We start from the raw sequence: 20,974 nt of genomic DNA, 5'->3' as shown, positions 1-20,974 counted from the left end.
GTCCAAGACCAGTTCTACGGAATCAGAATTTGGGTCATTCTGTTACCTAGCAGGGTTGACATTCTTGCTGTAGGCAGTGAGTGCGTAGTTATTGAAGGAAGGGAGTGACAGCGCTGTTTTAGGAAATGAATTTGGCAATTGTAGGAGGGAGAGAGGGGATAGGAAGAAAATTGGAGGCAGGGAAACTAGTTAGGAGGCTCCAGAAATAGAGTAGGGATAGATGTGCTGAGACCTGAAACTGGCTGGTGATGAGAACCCCATGTGGAAGGCAGTTGGAAGGGCTCTGTGACACTTGGGTGTCGGGGAGGGTCAGGGAGTGAGGAAAGAAAGACAAAAAGTCAATGGTTTTCGGCAAAACCCACTAAAGCAAAACTTTACTTCCTCCAGTCACCAATTCTTTATTTGGGAGAGTGAAACCTACAGCAATGGATTCGGTGTTTCCATCAGCAAGCCTCAGTGATCAATAGGGTCCAGGATTTGTGTCCTTCCTTCCTTCCTTTCTTCTTTTTCTTTCTTTCTCTTTTCCTTTCCCTCCCCCCTCCCTCCCTCCCTTCCTTTCTTTCTTCCTTCCTCCCTCTCTCCCTCCCTCCCTTCCCTCCTTCCCTCTCTCCTTCTTTCTCTCTTTCCCTCATATCCTTTCCTTCCTTCCTTTTTTTTTTTTTTGGCAGAGTCTCACTCTGTTGCCCAGGGTAGAGTGCGGTGGCACAATCATGGCTCACTGCAACCTCCACCTCCTGGGTTCAAGCGATTTTCCTGCCTCAGCCTCCCAAGTAGCTGGGATTACAGGTGCCTACCACCACGCCCAGATAATTCTGTATTTTTAGTAGAGACAGGGTTTTACCATGTTGTCCGGGCTGGTCTCAAACTCCTGGGCTCAAGCGATCCTCCTGCCTCTGCTTCCCAAAATGCTGGGATTGCAGGCATGAGCCACTGTGTCCAGCCACGGGCTACAGTTATTTTCTAGAGGGACTCAGCACTATGTCAACAGGGGTGCAAAGCCACAGGAAAAACCTGGTGTCTTTCTTTAGACCAAGGTTTGGCAAAATTTGACTATAAAAGACCAGTAGTAAATATTTTAGGCTTTGCAGGTTACATGGTTTCTGTAGCAACGATCTAACTGCTGTCAGTGTCAAAGCAGCCATGACAATATGTAAGTGAATGGGCACGGTTGTGTTCCAATAAAACCTTATTTACAAAAACAGGTGCCAAGCTGGATTTAGTCTGCAGCCTATAGCTTGCCGATGCCTGGTCTAGAGCGCTGATGTTACTGGAAGATTTCAAGGGAAGTTTTTTTTTTGGTGATGGGGTCTTGCTCTGTCACCCAGGCTGGAGTGTAGCGGTGCGAACTCAGCTCACAGCAGCCTTAACCTCCCAGGCTCAAGTCATCCTCCCACCTCAGCCTCCCAAGTAGCTGGGACTGCAGGCATGTGCCACCAAACGTGGCTAATTAAATTTTTTTTATAGAGATGAGGTCTCCCTATGTTGCCCAGGCTGGTCTCAAACTCCTGGACTCAAGCAATCCTCCTGCCTCAGCCTCCCAACATGCTGGGATTACAGGCGTGAGCCTAACATAAGCATTATTTTTGAAACCCAATTTTTTACATGGCCTCCAGTTTCTAGCATTACCTTCTCTTTAACATCTGTATTAGGCCATTCTTGTATTGCTATAAAGAAATATCTGAGACTGGGTAATTTATAAGAAAAGAGGTTGAATTGGCTCACTGGTTTTCAGGCTGTATAAGAAGCATGGCACTTGCATTTGCTCGGTTCCTGGGAGGCCTCAGGAAGCTTCCAATCATGGCAGAAGGTGAAGGAGTAGCAGACATCTCACCTGGTGGGAGCGGGAGCAAGAGAACCAATGGCAGGGAGGTGCCACACACTTTTAAACGACCAGATCTCGTGAGAACTCACCCACTATCACGAGGACAGCACCAAGCCATGAGGGAGCTGCCCCCATGATCCAATCATCTCCCACCAAGCCCCACCTCCAATACTGGGGATTACAATTCAACATGAGATTTGGCAGGGACAGAGATCCATAGCAACAGCCAACCAGTACTGTTCTGCAAATACAGGCTGTGCAATGCACAAAGGTGCCTAAGCAAGGTGACAGGTGGGGGCTTAAACCAGCCTGGTCACAGGTGCAGTGCTGAAGAAAGGGGTGCATTTCATAATTCATTGCTCAGATGAGCCCCTTTTGTGTGGTTTTGGTAAGAGCAACATGTATGCTAGCCACAAAAGCAAACAAGGCTGCTAGTCACAGTCTTGACATGGCCCACACTCTCACATGACCTGCCTTCAGTAAGTAATTCTGTCCCCCTCTGCAGTACTTCCTGGAGTCCTGAGAAGGGAACAGTTTCTGTTTCTCAAGTGATGTTGAGTTTGTTTGCCAGGTGATGGCTTGCTGCCTCTCCATTGGTCACTGCTGGCCACTGTGGGACCCCTTCTCCAGGCTGCTTCCCCCGGTCCACCTGCTCACAAAGGTAGACCCAGGCCTCTCTCTGATGTCAGGTACTCATCAAACAAGGCCAGCAGGGATACTAGACCAGGGCAAGGCTTAAAGCAAACATAAGATAATTATAGCTAAAAATCAGAAACCTTAACATCAGGCATCACTGTCCCCAGGTGTCTTGGCTGAAGCCAGCCTTTTTAGATTATTAATCAGTCACAATACCTGGTCAGAAACACCTAATTTGCATCGCATACCTGTTTCAGACCTCCCTTCAGACCTAGAAGCCTCATGTCTGAAGATCCAAAGGACTTACCAGCTTTAACACCTTCCGCTAAACAAATCGGGATTTTTTTTAAAACTTAGATGGCATCTCACTCTGTTGCCCAGGCTGGAGTGCAATGGTGTGATCGCGGCTCACTGCAACCTCCACCTCCCAGGTTCAAGTAATTCTCCAGGTTCAAGTAATTCTCCAGCTTCAGCCTCCCGAGTAGCTGGGATTACAGGTGACTGCCACCACGTCCAGCTAATTTTTGTATTTCTAGTAGAGATGGGGTTTCTCCATGTTGGCCAGGCTGGTCTTGAACTCCTGACCTCAGGTGATCCACCCGCCTCAGCCTTCCAAAGTGCTGAGATTACAGGCATGAGCCACCGCGCCTGGCCCAAATGGGGATTTTTATTTTTAAAAAAACGAAACTAAATGCACAATCGTACACATGTTGAAAGCAAAACAGAAACCTTGGAAGAAATATTGCATTTTCTCTAAGTATCTTTGAGCCATGGTCCTGGGCTTCTGGGTGCAAAGTCACTGGGCTCTGTTATTAGAGATACTTCAGTAGAAAACCCTGAGAAGCCCCAAGTTAAGTACTTTCATCTTATTTAGTACAGATGCACAGACTTCTTAGAAACTACATACCTGGTATCAAACATGAATGCCTGTGGCCAGTTTAAATGAGTTCCCATCTTCTTTCTGAAACTCCATCCTCATTTTCCTACTGATAGATTGGGCTTACTGCTTTGAGGCTGTGAAGGCTGAGGCTTCTTGCTTTAGGAAACTCTAGCTCCTTGCTACGTCTGCACGTTGGTTCTCCTGAAAGCATAAGGGTTTATTTTCTCTTGGAAATTCTGGTCCTTATAAACCCACGATCTGATCTGCTCATCCAGGTCTTAGGTCTTCCAGACCCAGAGCTCACCATGCACCTGCACACAGCAGTGCCTCCTCTGCCTTTCCCAGGGAGTGAGGGCTCACCATGCACCTGCACACAGCAGTGCCTCCTCTGCCTTTCCCAGGGAGTGAGGGCTCACCATGCACCTGCACACAGCAGTGTCTCCTCTGCCTTTCCCAGGGGGTGAGGGCTCACCATGCACCTGCACACAGCAGTGCCTCCTCTGCCTTTCCCAGGGAGTGAGGGCTCACCATGCACCTGCACACAGCAGTGCCTCCTCTGCCTTTCCCAGGGGGTGAGGGCTCACCATGCACCTGCACACAGCAGTGCCTCCTCTGCCTTTCCCAAGGAGTGAGGGCTCACCATGCACCTGCACACAGCAGTGCCATATCTGCCTTTCCCAGGGAGTGAGGGTTCATTGTCAGAGGAAGGGGCAGGAGTGACATCTTGTCCTTTCCCCAATCCCTGAACTTGGGAGCCTCTCTTGTCCCTGCTTTGTCTGTGAAATGGTTCCTAGTTGCTTTGAGATTTTCCAACTGAATGTTGCCTTGTTAATACAAAGCAAGAACTAGGACATTTCAGTCTTAGGGGAAAAAACTATCAAACAAAACACAGGATAGACATGGTTTTAGCATCAGAGGAAGAATTTTTAGGGGGAGGGGACATTCAGTCCTTCTGATTTCCACAATCGAGTTTCTCATTGGGTCCAGAGGTGTCTCTAGGCCTAGGGCAGCCAAACCCTCTGCCCTTGGCTTCCTGCAGAGATGGCCAGGCATTGGCAGGTGGTGCTAAAGGCAAAGGCAGCGTCACCCCCAGATCAGGGCAGCTGAGGTGCCCTCTGCCTTTCTCTGGCTTTGCCCCTCACCATGGAGTGAGAACAAGCAGCCAAGGGAAGCCAAGGACAAGGAGCATTCCCCAGATCCCTGGGGGTCTCTGGGGGTCCTGGCATTCTCTGCTGAAGTGACCCCAAGCCCTCTTCTGGGGCCTTGATGAACTCTTTCCCAAATCCACTCTCCCAAAGGTGGGCAGTGCATCTGATGTGCACACCTAGGGGCCCAAGAGGGTGGCCTAGGGACAGCCATTTGCTGGTGACAGCGCACGGCTGGAGCTTGGACAGAGTTGTTTGCACACATACATGCAAGGCCCTTGGTGGTAAGAAACGGAACCAGGGGTACATAGCAAAGCAGCATGAGCCGTGGGCCAGGGACCCCCCACTCACATTCTTGTCCCAGCCCATGTGAATGTTAGGGGTGGGCCTGCCAATGGAAGAACAGATGGAAAATCTCCAGAGAAAATTCGAGAATCATGAAACCAACACATTTACCAGAGCTCCTGTTTTGTTGGCGAGAGACGTGCCCCTAAAGCCATTGTACTGATAAATCTAGACACGAAGCTTAGTTTTTCATTTAAAAATCAAATAAAATATTAGTTATTTCAATAGTGGGTGCATTTGTTTTTAAAAGGGTGATGACAGATCCCTATGTTATTGTGAGGCTAAAATGAGAATGTGTGCTGTGGAAGGGGAGCTATTAATATATGTTAATAAGATTGTTCTTTTTCCATTTTCCTCCAGCTGGTCCCTAAGATAATGTTCAAAGCTTTTTCTCTCATTTGTCTTGCTCTGTCTGGTGGGACATTGTTAATAAAAAGCAGATACTAAGACGTCTTTAAATGTCAAATGAAGACAAGTTAATAATTGCTCTCCCACAATATGAGAGCGAACTGTGGCCCGGGACCAAAAGCAATGTTTTCCTCCTCTTTGGAGCTGCCAAAATTCCCTTAGGGGTGTGCACCAGGTAAATGTGAGGACAAGTTCAGAATCTGAGTGACATCATTGTCACAGCCCATGCCAGACCCCAGCTGAGGCATCTCTCCACTTTGATGTGATTAAATCCCAGTCTTGTCTGCAAAGAAAGCACAGAGTGAAAAACCACGCTGATGAGCCAGGCAATCTGCCCAGATATCAAAACACACGACCTGCGGATAGTCTCCCAGTGCCCGCAGAGTTGGAAGGGATGTGGCTTGTGCTAGGAATCACAGTTGTCATCCCTTACACTTGTGTAGCTCTTTGTTGTTTGCAAAAGGCTGCCACAGACATGATTTCACACCATCCTCCCATGGAGATGGAGCGGAGCTTGTCCACACAGAGCACCTGGAGATGAAACCCTCAGCATTTCCCAAGCTCCCATTTTAGGGGCTTTGGACAGAATGACATTGGATTTGTGGGTTGGGCAGGGCACCGTGTTCACAGTCAGTAGCCCATAAGCGGCTGCTGGGATTCAGCTGTGCCACCCTCTGCAAGACTCCTAACAAGTGTACGAGCCACAGATGCCTTCAGGGAAACAAAGTCTGGCTAACCCCACCCCCACCCCTGGGCCCCTGGCTGCAGCCCTTCTCATCAAGACCCTGCCTGCAGCCCTTCTCATCAAGACCCTGCTCATGGGGAGGTTGTTGTGCTTCTACTTCAAGGATAATAGTTTTTTAATTTTAAATTTTTATTTATGTTTTGAGATGGAGTCTCGCTCTGTCACCCAGGATGGAGTGTAGGGGTGCGTTCTCGGCTCACTGCAACCTCTGCATCCCCGGTTCAAGCGATTCTCCTGTCTCAGCCTCCTGAGTAGCTGGGATTACAGGCATGGGCCACCACAGCCAGCTAATTTTTGTATTTTTAGTAGAGATGGGGTTTCACCATTTTGGTCAGACTGGTCTCGAACTCCTGGTGTCATGATCTGCCTGCCTGGGCCTCCCAAAGTGCTGGGATTGCAGATGTGAGCCACCGTGCCTGGCCTAGATAGCGGGTTGTGTCTCTGCTCTGCCTGGCGGGCAGGAATGGCTACTCTTCACCAGGGTGGGCATCAGGAGGCTTGTGGTTTGAGCTCCAAATGTCTGAAAGGGATCTCTGGTCTGCAGATCTGGCTGGACAAAGCGGCCTTGGGCATGTGAGAGCTAGTGGCTGGGTATGCAATATCCTTATCATGGGAAGGGAAAAGGGCTACTTTGTCAGCTTTTTATTCTTTCAGCAGCACATGGAGCTCTAGGTGGGGAAATGGTAGAAGAAAAATGATTCTCTGGAAGGCCTATCAGTGCCGTGGGGCAGGAACAGCCAACTCCTTGCAGTTAGCATTTCTCAGGAGCCAAGGTGAGGTGTTTTCTCAAAGAGCAACACACCCCTCTCCTCTATGGTTCTGTGTCAGTCTGCTCCTCTTTGTCCAGGTAGAGGAGGAAAGACTGGATGTCTCCTTCTGAGACCTCATGGCTTTTAACTGTCTTAAAAGACAGAGGGAACACATCCCTGAGGGGGCCGGGTGAGTACAGGAGGGGGTGCAGAACCTGGGGTCCCATGCCCAGAACTGATGTTGGGCTCTAGGCTGGATAGGTGGACAGAGCTTAAATCAGAAGCAGACTGGGCCATGCCCTGAGAGCGAGTGTCAGGGAGAGGAGAGGAGAGGCTGGGGGTTCCGGGAGTGTAACACCGAAGATGGAGGCGGGGAGCAGGTGGGCAGGAGCCAAGTGGGGCGGGAGCCCCAGGAATCAGCAGGCTCCAGGTGGAAAAGAAGCAAGGGGATCAGGAATTTGGCTGGAGGCGACAGGGGCATATGGAGCAGGCATATGCTTAACTCCGATTCATTCATCAGAGCTGAGAAAGAGAGATAGTCTACCCCAATTGTTCAGTCTTATGAGGAATACTGCACAAATTAAAGGGAAAAAACCCTATAGGATTAAAAACAGGTCAGACTTGGTGGCTCACAGCTGTAATCCCAGCACTTTGGGAGGCGGAGGCAGAGATCACTTGAGATCAGGAGTTCAAGACCAGCCTGGACAACATGGTACACCTCGTCTCTACTAAAAATACAAAAATTAGCTGGGTGTGGTGGTGCATGCCTGTAGTTCCAGCTGCTTGGGAGGTTGAGGCAGAAGACTTGCTTGAACCCGGGAGGTGGAAGTTGTGGTGAGCCCAGATCATACCACTGCACGCAGCCTGAGTAACAGAGCAAAACTCTGTCTCAAAGTAAAATAATAAAAAATAAAAACAAACTTTTTCACACTCTTAAATCCACTTTCCTTTCTAGCCTTACCTCCACGAGTATATTTTTTTTAAGTAACCTACACCCCAGCCCAGAAAGCCTGTGTTTTCCTTAATACACTATGCTTGCCTGCTCTGTGCCTGATTAAGCCATCTTTTGTCCCCAAAATGTCAATTCACTGGCTCTCTGCCAGTAGAAATCTTATTCATTTGTCCTGAACAGGCAAAGGATGCCAACTCATTTAAGAGATATGATTAGGAAGAATATGGAAAAATAGATATCAAAGAAATGTGAATTAAAATAACAATGAGACATCATGGCATAGTTATAAAATCATAACAAATTATAAGAAAACCAAAAAAACAAAACAAAACAAAAAAAGAAAAAAATATGGCCGGGTACGGTGGCTCACGCCTGTAATCCTAGCACTTTGGGAGGCCGAGGTGGCTGGATCACCTGAGGTCAGGAGTTCAAGACCAGCCTGACCATCATGGTGAAACCCCATTTTTTTTAATAAAAAAAAATAAGAAAAAAGAAAACTAAAAACAGCCCACCCAATGCTGACACTGTTTTGCTGAAACAAGTACATCTATTACTGGTGACATTGTAAATGGGTTGCGATAGTTCTTTTTTGTGTCAACTTGACTGACCTAAGGGATGCCCACATAGCTGGTAAAACATTATTTCTGGGTGTGCCTGTGAAGGAGTTTCTGGAAGAAATGAACATTTGGATTGACAGGCTGAGGAAGGAGGATCCCCCTCACCAACGTGGGTGGAGATCCTCCAATCTGTTGAGGGCCCAGACAGAACAAAAAGGGAGAGAAGGGGTGACGTTGCTTTCTCTGCTTGAGCTGGGACATCCATCTCCTCCTATCCTTGGACATCAGTGTTCTTAGTTCTCCAGCCTTTGGACTGGGACCGGGATTTATGCCATCAGCTCCATGGTTCTAAGACCATCGGGAATGGACTGGAATTATACCACTGGCTTTCATGAGCCTCCAGCTTGCAGACAGAAGTTATAGGACTTCTCAGCCTCTGTAATAGGCAATTCCTTAGAATGAACCTCTTTCTATATATCTATATTGTTGGAAGTGGGTTGTCAGTGTTGCAAAGAAATCAACACTGAGACTCTGGATCCATCAGCAAGGCTAGTTTTACTTTCTGCAGAAAGGGTGCCACTCACTAGCAATCTTACCACAAGAGCACACTGAACAAAGGGGACAGAAACATTTATAACCTGACATGGTCACCCTACTGCTGTGTCCAGTTTCCAGTGGCCTGAATGGGACCTCACATTCTACACTTGACCTGACTGGCTAACAAATTAAAACTTTCCTCAATATGTAAGTAGAGAGAAAACAAAGAAAAAGAGGAAGTTAGTCATGAGATGATCAGGAGGTGCTACCAAATAAGGAATGGTATGGAGTATGACCTGGGCTTGCCCTGGCTTGTCCAGACATGCCTTCGTAAGCTAAAACAGCTAGCTAGGTTAGAGTATGGAACTAAGAGAGAGCAGGAGGTTTAGTATATGGAGTGACTATTCTTTCACATTAAAAATGAAAATTTTGAAGAAGAACTTCTCAATCTCTCACAATTATATATTCTACCAGTTCTGTTTCTCTGGAGAACCCTGCCTAATACATGGACCCAAACTTCTGGGGAAACAATGAAGTAATATATTTCAAAAGAGACAGAAATGTTCCTGTACCTTGATGCCCATCAATCCTATTTTGCAGAGCTGAGCTAAACAAAATGACATTAAAGAAAAAAAAGAGCTACATGCATAAAGATACCTCTTGCATCATAGTCGTCATCATTTTTAACAGTGAAAAGTCTGGAAATAGCCCAACTATCTCACAACAGGGGACAACTAAAGGAAATTACACTCAGACAGGTGGAAATTATGATGATGAAGACTAATTAGCCAAAGGAAATGCTTCTAACATAATGCTCCAGAGATACAAAGTTTATTGTGACTACACTATAAAAATCACATAAATGTATGGATAAGGATATATAAGGGAACAGAGAAAAAGGAAAATCACTACTGATTAGGGTATTATTTTTATTCGAGTGTTGCTGATGTACTAAAAATCTCCTAGCGGAAATTTCCTTCAAAACCCCTGATACCTCTTGTTCCTATCTGGTCTGTGATCCTTATTGCACTGTGCCTTAAGTGTAATCATTTGTGTCCTAGTTTTAGCCCCCTTTGTGCCATAAACTCTTCAAGGGCAAGACTATGTTTTACTTTTCTTTGTCTCACCTGAGCACTTGTATTTGCCTGGAATGTAATAATATTCAACAATTATTTATTAAGCAAATTAACCACTGCTAAGGATTATGTTGTGCTTAAAAATAAAACTCAACAGATCATTCTCTCCATTCTCCTCTCTCTTGGCAAAAGGCACTCAAATAAATAGATATCTACATTATCTTTAGGCTTCCTGGGAAGGAGAAGCCACATGAAGAAACCTAGCATTTTATACCTGGAATGAAACAGAGGCAGTAATGCAGGCAACACTTGGGAATCTGGGAAACTGAGGTTCTGGGGACTTAACTTATCTTTGTCCCTTAAGGCAACAAGATGTTTAAAAATTGAAGTCATGCTGAGGTTTACCACCCGGGGCCAACTGGTTTCTGGCCAAAAGGAAAACACTGCACCACTCCTACTGGGAGCCCAAAGCTTCTGTGCCTAAGCCAGGCCTCTCTTTTATGAGCTTAAATGTCAGGGATGATGAGTGCAAGGTTCTTTAAACTGGCTGTACCATAGGCCATACCCTAAGCTGAGCCATGGCAACCCCCATGACCTGCACATACAGCTCTACAGGGCCTCCTGGAAATAGAAAACTGAAGTAACTGGAAGACCATGAAAAGGGAAGAATGGTCAACCCCTGCGGCACCTAATTAACTTGAGACATTCTCTATTGTTCCTTATTCCCACCTCCATTGATAAGGCCATTGGACTTTGTAACCGACCTTGATCAACCTTGTGACTCCAGACCCTACGAACCCCTCCCAGCTTGCAAAAGCCACCCTGAACTGTAACTTCTGTAACTTTCCACTGCCTACCCCAAACCCGTAAAACCAACTCCTATCCCACCGCCCTCTGCTGACTCTCTTTTTGGACGCAGCCTGCCTGCACCCAGGTGAATAAACAGCCATGTTGCTCACACAAAGCCTGTCTGGGGGGTCTCTTCATTCAGGGCACATGTTTAATAATGAGAAAACAGGAAATGTGACAATATGACCTAAAGAAAATAGCAGGAACTCAATGCTGAACTCATTGTAGGTCCTGATCCCTTATTGCATGCCAGGCGCTCCATGCACATCAACTTACACTTTCATTTTATAGATAAAATCTTGATGTTCAGAGACTATGTGACTCCCCAAGGTCAAATAGCTTTTCTTTTGATGGGGCCTGTCAGGACCCCAAAGCAACCACAGGCTCTTAAGCATCCCTACCCAGCATGCCTTGGAACTGACAGTCAATAGGCCCATTTTGTCTGTCTGTCCAGGATGACGAAGCCTCAGCATCTTCCTTCTCCATTCCCCTTTATTCTTGCATGTACAGATAGTGCCCTTTTCTGCAGCCTGACACTATTTTCGCCTGGCTTACATTTTTCTTGTTTTCAGACTGGGTCACCAAGCTGCTGATTTTATTCCATGTTCTTTGAATCCACTGTGGTCATCAGTCATTTTCTCCCAAAGAAAATCACATACTCCCTTGTATCAGTGACCTTTCCTGAGGTCCGAGCATATATATCATTTCTAGGACATGTTTTCCTTAACTGAATACAGCATCGCATACTGGGGATAAGGTTTGGGGATTGCTATGATTTGGAGGTGTCCCTTCCAAACTTCAGATGTTGCCAATTCGATAGTGATATTAAGAGGCAGCCTTGGCCAGGCACAGTGGCTCACGCCTGTAATCCCAGCACTTTGGGAGGCCAAGGCGGGTGGATCACTTGAGGTCAGGAGTTTGAGATCAACCTGGGCAACATGGTAAAACCCTGTCTTTACTAAAAATACAAAAATTAGCTGAGCGTGGTGGTGGCAGGTGCCTGTAATCCCAGCCACTTGGGAAGGCTGAGGCAGGAGAATTGCTTGAATCCGGGATGGGGAGGTTACAGTGAGCCGAGAGCAGGCTGGGTGACAGACTGAGACTCTGTCTCAAAAAAAAGAAAAAAAGAGGTGAAACCTTTAAGAGGGGATTAGGCCATGAGGGCTCCAGCCTGAGGACGGAGATTAGGTGCCCTTGTAAAAGGGCTTAATGGAGGGAGTAAGCCCCTCTTGCCCTTCTGCCTTCCACCGTGTGGCACCATCTTGGAAACAGAGACCAGACCCTCCCCAGACAACAAACCTGCCAGTCCTTGGTCATGGACTTCCCAGCCTCCAGAGCTGTGAGAAGTTATTTCTGTTCTTATAAATTCCCCAGTTCATGGTACTTTGTTATGGCAGCACAAATAGACTAGGAGAAGGATTAAAAGAGCAGTTATTCCAGAACAATTTCTTCCAGCATTATGCTAATTTTCTTTTTTCTGGGAAGTAAAGCCTTTTTACAAGTTGCACTTTTTAAATGTGATATTCTCCTACCCTGGCTGAGGCCCCTACTCTTTTCTTTCATGCATTTTGTCTGTGGTGCAAAACTAACACATTTTTGTTTCTCTAATGCAAGTAACAATAACATCTAATTAATACGCAGCTACACGCAGGCAGAGGCAGGAACCCTTCCATCTGCTGTTCTGTGATAGAGGCTTCCCCTTTTGCTTACTTATGTTCTTTTTAGCTTATTCTGCACCCTTTAAATTGCCTTCCTAAAACATAGAATTCCACATCGACTCAAAATTAGTTTAGAAAATAGATGGTGCTTGGTAAGTTCCAATTATAAAACCCTGCCCATCCTCGCTGTCTGGGGCTTACACCATTAAATATTAAGTGGTAGCAGATGCCTCCTGCCTGGGACTCAATTTCTAGGCCTATGTTTCGTTATTCCTTCTAAAAGATAGATTTTTTTCTCTCTTTTATTCATTCATTAAAAAAAAAAAAGAACACTAGGTTTTGGCCAGGTGTGGTGGCTCACGCCTGTAATCCCAGCACTTCAGGAGGCTGAGGTGGGTGGACCACTTGAGTCCAGGAGTTCGAGACTAGCCTGGGCAACATGGTGAAATCCTGACTCTATAAAAAAATACAAAAATTAGCTGGGCATGGGGGCACGTGGCTGTAATCCCAGCTACTGGGGAGGCCAAGGTGGGGGAATTTCTTGAGCCCCAGAGGTGAAGGTTGCAGTGACCCATGATCGCACCACTGTACTCCAGTCTGGGCGACAGAGCCAGACCCTGTATCAAAAACAGAAAACAAAAAACACTAGGTTTAAACAAAATGTAATCTTCTGTATTGGGGGGTGGGTATAGTTTGGTGGCAGATGTCTTGTTTTTAAAAAACTAATTGAGGAATGGGCTGCCATTTGTCTTCCCATCATTAGAAACTGACTCCTGCATGTCCTGAGGAGCCCAAGTGTAAACCTTAGTTTTTTTGGAAGGACCATGATTCCCTGCAAGGCCAGGCTGGCACTGTAGAAGTCCACAGTCAGAAAGAACCACAAACCAACTCTTCTGGGTGGCATGGTCCAGACATCGCTTTATTTAGATGAATTCACACAGAGGTGCTATAGTGTGGTCTGGGCATATGATTATATGGTTTCGATGTCATGTAGACTTACAGGAAATCGAGAGAGCAGTGAATCCTAGCTCGCACCAAATTTACTGTGTCTGCCTCAGTTTCCCTTTTTCTCAAATTGGTGGTGTAACTAGTTCTTACTTTACAGGTGGTATTCTGATCCCCAAATTCCTTTTTAAAGAAACATGAGAATTTACTATAAATGCTGCATAGATCCAAAGTTTGATGTGCCTTTGGGCTGAAGCCAGCTTTGAAGTGAGGCAAGAACTCAGGCTCCCTTCTTTTTTCTTCCCTGAAGATCCAGTGGTCCTAAGGCAAATACACAGCCATGACTCGTCCAGGGGAGCCAAGGAAAAGGAAGACACGTTTATCTTCCTTTCACTTTGTTCCTTAAGCTCTTGAAAGAGAGGTGACTCAGTGTGCCCCAGGAAGGGAGGATCCACCCTGCTTTCAGCATTTTCCAAGGTTCTTTTTGAGGTGGGCATGAAAGTGACAGGTTCAAAGGAAGGCAGGCTCCTTTTTTTTTTTTTTTTTTGAGATGGAATCTTGCTCTGTCACCCAGGCTGGAGTGCAGTGGCTCGATCTCGGCTCACTGCAACCTCTACCTCCTGGGTTCAAACACTTATCTGCGTCAGCCTCCTGAGTAGTTGGGATTACAGGCACATACCACCATGCCTAGCTATTTTTTGTGTGTTTTTAGGAGAGACGGGGTTTCACCATTTTAGCCAGGCTGGTCTTGAACTCCTGACCTCGTGATCCACCTGCCTTGGCCTCCCAACATGCTGGGATTATAGGCGTGAGCTACCGTGCCTGCCTAGAAGGCTCTCTCTCTAATGTAAACCTCCATCAGCAGTCAGGAGCAGCCACTTACCAGGGTATTGTAATCCTTAGCAAATTGTCATTGTACACAAATTAAAGCAAACACAGTACCACCACATCTCCATGCATCAGACACATCGTCACCCAAACCATGCAGCCTCGTTCAGAAATGACCTTCTTTCTGAGAGCTTGTTTTCCTGGAATCATTTTGGTTTGATCCTTTCAAGGCTGTGAGATTTATTTTCAAGTATTATTTTTCATTTCGAAAGTTATTTATAATTTTAAAAGCTTCAAATACACACATATCTACCTAGATATGCACACATACACAAACACCTGGTACAAATTCAAATACTAAAAAGAATTCTCAGCATAAATATCCCTCCCAGCCAAAAACCACTCTGTTTACTGTGTTTCATTCTAGAGCTGTTCTATGCATAATATACATATTTTTTGGTATTTAAAAAAAATGTACTGTTTAATTTTAAAACTACTTTAGCACCAGACAAGGTAAAAAGGTAGAATCCTATGGATTAAAAAAGAAAAATAAAAAGGGCCTGGGGTATAATTGTTTTCAATGATGTGTTGACGTGTTGAATTTAAAAATATTTTGATGTGTTCCAATGCAAAACAAGATGATGTGAATCACGGACTGTCCTGAATAAACTGTCCAATATGATTATATATTGTGTGTGTGTACTGTGGCAAGGTCATGCTAACAGGTTTACATAACAATATACAGAAAACAGAAAGCCATCCAATAGACTGGAGGGAGCAGGGAGGACGGGGAGGAGCAGAAAGAAGACTGTCTCGAGAACTGCCACTTAGAGAAGAGGCGCTGAGAAGGGAAAGAGGTGAACCGAGGGAGGTAAACAAAGCCTCAGGCCGGTGCTTTCCAACAGGATTTTCTGCAATGGTGAGAATGACTGTGTCTATGCTGTCCAATATGGTAGCCACTAGTGCTGTTGAACACTTAAAATGTAACCAGTGAGACTGAGGGACTGAATTTTTCATTTAATTTTGTTGTAACTGATTTGAATTTAAACAGCCACATGGGGCAGTGGTTACCACACTAGATCCTGTCGCTCTGGGGTTTGTAACATCTTGGGAGGCGTCAATGAGCTTAGAGAAATAAGAATGGAGAGGGGCGGAGGATAAACGTGGGTTAAGTCAAAGCAGCAGAAGGAAAAAGAAGGGGAAGGAGAAGGAGAAAGAGTAAAGTGTAAGCAGAAAGGCGCAGAGAGGAATAATTGTCTTGGGTGCCCCCTGGATCACTGGCTGGGACCCTCAGGCACGATTCTGAGGTCTTCTACAACAGCACACAGAAACAGTCTCTTCTAGAGCAATACTGCACTTGCTGACCCTGGGAGGTCTGCGGGCCTTAACTTCCTTATCTTATCGTGAAGGGAGCAAAGGTCCACAATCCCAGTGACTCCCGACTCCACCGTGTGAAATAAAATAGTTTACTCCAAGAAAACCACACAGTTTTGATACACCACTAGGTGTCACCATTAGCCAAAATGAGTTTTTATTTTTTATTGTTTTTAACCTGCAGAATTTGGTGAGTTTCTTCTCTGGGTCTATTGTTGAGCTATACAATTTATTTAGGTATTTTCCTACTTTGCCACAGACAAAGCAAAGTGGCTTGTGCTCCTGGAGGCTGCCCAACAAGGATACTCATTCTAACTTGGTTTATTTTTCTTTGCAGTTAAGACTCTACTAAGGCTGGGTGTGGTGGTTCATGCCTGTAATCCCAACACTTTGGGAGGCTGAGGCAGGAGGATCACTTGAGACCGGGAGTTCCAGATTGGCCTGGGCAACATCTCTACAAAAAATTTTTAAAAAGTAGCCAGGCATGAGGGCACGTGCCTGTAGTTCCAGCTACTTGGGAGGTTGAGGTGGGAGAATCACTTGAGCCCTAAGCCCAGGAGACTGAGGCTGTACTGAGCCATTATTGTGCCAATTTTTTTTAGACAGACACTGTCTAAAAAAAAAACCCAAACAAAAAAACTTTTGCTAAATACGACAAATGTGTGTGTGTACACATGTGATTGGCCTCCCAAAGTGCTGGGATTACAGGTGTGAGCCACCATGCCCGGGTAACATTCTCTCTTAAATATTTACTATGTGCTATGCAGGGGCCCCATGTATGCTGCACAACTCTGGGGGTGGGAGGAGAGGGCACTGTTTGCATAGACCTCAATGTAAATTATGTTTCCTGAAGCTGTGCAGCCTAGCAGCTCTGCAAGACTCTGGTCTGGGCCAGAAGAACTGTATTAGTCCATTTTCATGCTGCGGATACAGACACACCCAAGACTGGGTGATTTATAAAGAAAAAGACGTTTAATGGACTCAGTTCCACATGGCTGGGGAGGCCTCACAATCATGGTGGAAGACAAAAGTCACGTCTTACATGGTGGCAGACAAGAGAGAATGAGAGTCGAGAGAGGGAAAACCCTTATAAAATCATCAGATCTGGTGAGACTTATTCACTATCACATGAACAGTATGGGGGAAACCGCCCCCATGATTCAATTATCTCCCACCAGGTCCCTCCCACAACACATGGGAATTATGGGAGCTGCAATTCAAGATAAGATTTGGGTGGGGACACAGCCAAACCACATCAGGGACAAAATCATGAGTAAGACATGGCCCTGCTTTTTCCATCGTCTCTGTTCTATCTCTTAGGAGAGTTCCTTAGTTTAAAACATTCTTTGTAACTAGAAATATCTATGCCTTATATAAATTCTGAGAGTTATACATGTAACAGTTAGCTTTTCCTTCTATCCACGTAAAAACAACTAAAATTTAGTTCCTTTTCAGAGAAGTAATACCCCTCACTGAGCATTATTTTATTAATAAGGCAAAGTACTGTTCCAGCTGGAAAAATCGAGCTGTGGCCTTTGTCCTTAGGAAATTCAGTAAGATCCAAAATAAAATCCGTAAGTTTTGCATATCTAAATTTGACCTTTGAACAGGAGAAGAGTAGTAGCGATTGAACATGAATCTGGGGACCAGGACCCCTAGAATCTTGCCTGACTAGGCTTTCCCCGGGGATGTGCCAGTTAGGTTGGGGGCATGACAAACCCACCCCAAAGCTTAGTGGCTTAAAGCAACAAACACTCATCATTTTTTATGGTTCTGTGAGTGAGTTGAGCCGTTCTGATCTAGGTTGATGTGCAGATCTGAGGTCTGTAGGTGGCTCAGCTGGGGTTGGCTGGCCTCCCTCACAAACATGAAATTTACAGGCTGGTTAGTTGAGGACTTAGCTGGCAGGGTTTGTCTCTGCTCCATGTGATCTCTCCTCCTCCAACAGGCTAGCCCAGGCTTCACATCATGTTCTCACCATGGTGGTCTCAGGGTATAAAAGGGCAGCAAGAGAAAGCAAGTTTCACTATACAAGCACTTGAAAATTTTTTCCTGTGTCACATTTGTTCTTGTCCCATTGGCCAAAGCAAGACATGTGGCTAAGCCTGGAGTCAGTGCAAAAGGTATTATCCAAGGATGTTGTAGAGAGAGGTATGAACAAATTGAGGACCAGTGTTGTAACAATCTACTGAAAAAAGTAATTTAATTTCTCCTTATCTCAGGGTTTACCAAAATGATGATTTTAATAACACTTTTTTAACCTACTTCCCAGGGAAGAAAAAAATAAACACAAGGAATAAACTGCCGTGTATCATTCAAAGAAAAGGGACGACATAACTATTATTCATTTTCCTTCAGTTTACTCGTCTACCTTTGTCTCGTCCACATCATGGCTAATCTATCTGTGGGGCAATTAAGAATCCCACTTCATGAAAATTCCTACCAAAAATAAAGGTAACAATCTCAAAAGAAAATTTCATTTGTTTTCATAATTTTCACCAGTAAATTGGTACATTTTATGGGTTGTGTGTGAGGATACCCACTAAGGATGGTGGATAGCAGGATTCTTCAAAAACAGAGACCCAGGAATGTCTAACCACAGGCTGACTTCCACAATTGCCCCTATATGTCAGACTTTGCAGATACATTTTGTGTTTTTTTAGTTTGTTTGTTTTGAGAAGAAGACTTGCTCTGTCACCTAGGCTGGAGTGCAGTGGCGCGATCTCCACTTACTGCAACCTCCGCCTCCTGGATTCAAGTGATTCTCCTGCCTCAGCCTCCTGAGTAGCTGGAATTACTGGTGCCCACCACCATGCCCAGCTAATTTTTATATTTTTAGTAGAGATGTGGTTTCACCATGTTGGCCAGGCTGGTCTTGAACCCCTGACCTCAGATGATCTGCCTGCCTCGGCCTCCCAAAGTGCTAGGATTACAGACATGAGCCACCACGCCTGGCCAGACACCGCACTTGGCCTACATTTTGTTTTAAATAATTGCTCAGCACTGCCCAGGTTGGATACCTGTTATAGCACTTGGAGGACTTACTCAGATAAAGAGAATGACTAGGAGTTTACAGTATATCTTTTCTTTGTTGTTTTTTTTTAGATAGTGTCTTGCTGTGTTGCCCAGGCTGGAGTGCAGTGGGGTGATCTTGGCTTACTGCACCCTCCGCCTCCTGGGTTCAAGCAATTCTCCTTCCTCAGCCTCCTGAGTAGCTAATACTACAGGTGCCTGCCACCATGTGCAGCTAGTTTTTATATTTTTGGTAGAGATGGGGTTTCACCATGTTGGCCAGGTTGTTTTCAAACTTCTGAGCTCAAGTGATCCACCCATCTTGGCTTCCCAAAGTGCTGGGATTACAGCCGTGAGCCACCATGCCCAGCCTATAATGTATGTTTTCATTCCTATTTGTGTATTGCTGGAAATTGCTGAAGACAACACCACTTCTGGAAATTCACACTCAATCTTACTGGAACTAAGATTAGCGAAGAAAAGGATTATTTCATTCTTACTGATAACTTATCTTTCCTACAACTTGTGGTCTCCATTATTCAACTTGAATAAACGTTTATTGGGTATCTACTATGTGTGAAAAACTGAACTAGAGATAGAGATATGGATAAAACACAGTTTTTGCTCTGCTGGCAGCAAACTATAAGGCAAATCCGACAGATAAGTGCTCAGGGGAGTATTGGAGAAGGAATGATTTACACCAATGGCATGAACTGGAGAAAACTTCATGAAGACAACTTTTGTTCTGAGCTTTGAAGAATAAGTAGGATTTATCAATGTAAGAAAGGGGAGAGAGAATTCCATACAGAGGTAACTGTATGGTAAGCAGAGGGTTAAAGTGCACATCATGTTCACGGGGAAAACATCACCCAGGGTGGTTGGAGTGTGGGGTATGCTGTGGGAAGTAGAAAGGAGGTGATGCCAGCTTGTTAAGACCTTTGAATGTGATATTAAAGGGCTTATGTGAGGGCTTTAAAGGCCCTTGATTAAAACATTCTCATGATTAGAACTATTTTAGAAATGTCATTCTGGCTTCTGGATACTAACAAAATGAGACCCAACAGAGGCTACTGCCTATCTCTGTCAACTCAGTTCTGGGAGTATCTCAGAAACGGTGCAACTGGTAGATCTGAGAATCTAATGTGATAACTGTGAGAAGTTTCTAGAGGGACAGCAAATGGTTTGGGCCCAGTATATGTTTGTGACTGCAGACTGCAGGGGAAGAGGGAAAGTGCTGTAGGGTGGGGATGATTTTATCTTGGACTATTTTCCGCCCCTGTATTTCCATGGGCAGATTATAGTCTTCCCCAACTCCACTGAGAGACAGAACAGTATCTCCAGTCCTGCACCAGCGGGAGATGAAGCTTGTGGGTACATCAAGAGACAACAGGTACAGATACGTCCACATTCCTTCAGAACTGCCGCTCCTCAACATAGTATTGGAGGTCCCAATGTGATAAGACAAGAAAAAGAAATACTAGGAATAGGATTTGAAAGGAAGTAGCAAAACTGTCATTATTTACAGGTGATCTGGTTACCTACACAGAAAACCTCACAGACTTAATAGAAAAACTTTCAGAACTAATACTTATGTTCAGCAAGGGTGTCAGAAATGAGATCTGCTTATAAAACTCAGAAGCATTCTTCCACAACAGCAATATTCAACCAGAAAATTAATAGAAAATAAGATAACTTTCATAAGAGCAACACAACCAAAAGCTACCTAAAAATCAACTTAATAAAATATTCAAAATAAATTTTTGGAGAAAAATTTAAAACTATTAAAGGACATTAGACTTAAGTAAAGAGATATGCCATATTGGTGGATAAGACCACTTAAAATATAAAGATAACAATTCTCTCAGAATTAATCTAAAAATTCAAGGCACTTGCAATGTAGTCCCAACGGAACTTCTTGAGGGAATAAAAAAGCATACTCAAAATTTATGTAGAAGGAAAAAAGAACGTCCACAACCAGTTGAGCCAACTTTAGAAAAAGAGCAAAGAGGAATGACTTGCCCCAGTATACTCCAATGCTGTATAATAAAACATCACGGATAATAAACACCTGTGATGTTTTATTATATAGCATTGGCGTATACTGGGGCAAGAAGCATGGAAAGAGAGCAAGGGTGAGAAAGGGCTCAGAAATGCATATGTGTGCTCATGTGTTTGGCTGTGTGTGCACCTGATGTATGAAAAACAAGTCAATGGGGAAAGGATGGGTTGCTTAGTAGACAGTGTAGGGAAGACTGGCTCACTACACGGAAAAAAAATTAAGCTGCATTCCTAACACCATAAGCAAAGGTGAACTTCAGATGAATTAAAGATATAAATGTGAAACGTCACCTGACAAAACATAGATATGCATGTGTGTGTATAAATATAAATCAGAATATATTTATGACCTTAAAAGTGGGGAAATTAAAAAAAAAATCCAAAAAGTGTAACCATAT

The 20,974-nt window shown here is 44.8% G+C and overlaps 1 long non-coding RNA gene across 1 annotated transcript in view; it reads right to left on the bottom strand.

Moving 5' to 3' along the window:
• Positions 1–892: 892 nt before the first annotated feature.
• The window catches only part of LOC135268658 (uncharacterized), a 35,028-nt gene continuing 14,946 nt past the window's right edge, over positions 893–20,974 (bottom strand). Inside the window, exons 3-4 of the long non-coding RNA XR_010336959.1 lie at positions 3,366–3,539; positions 893–1,831 (exon numbers count right to left, since the gene is read on the bottom strand). This is a non-coding gene — a long non-coding RNA (uncharacterized LOC135268658). The remainder of the gene's footprint in view (positions 1,832–3,365; positions 3,540–20,974) is intronic.

The sequence above is a fragment of the Aotus nancymaae genome, unplaced genomic scaffold (genome assembly GCF_030222135.1).
Source record: "Aotus nancymaae isolate 86718 unplaced genomic scaffold, 86718_ANA_hifiasm-v0.15.2.pri h1tg000041l, whole genome shotgun sequence".
NCBI lineage: Eukaryota > Metazoa > Chordata > Mammalia > Primates > Aotidae > Aotus > Aotus nancymaae.
Note: the sequence above shows the minus strand (reverse complement) of the source record. Positions and strands in the feature narration are given on the sequence as shown.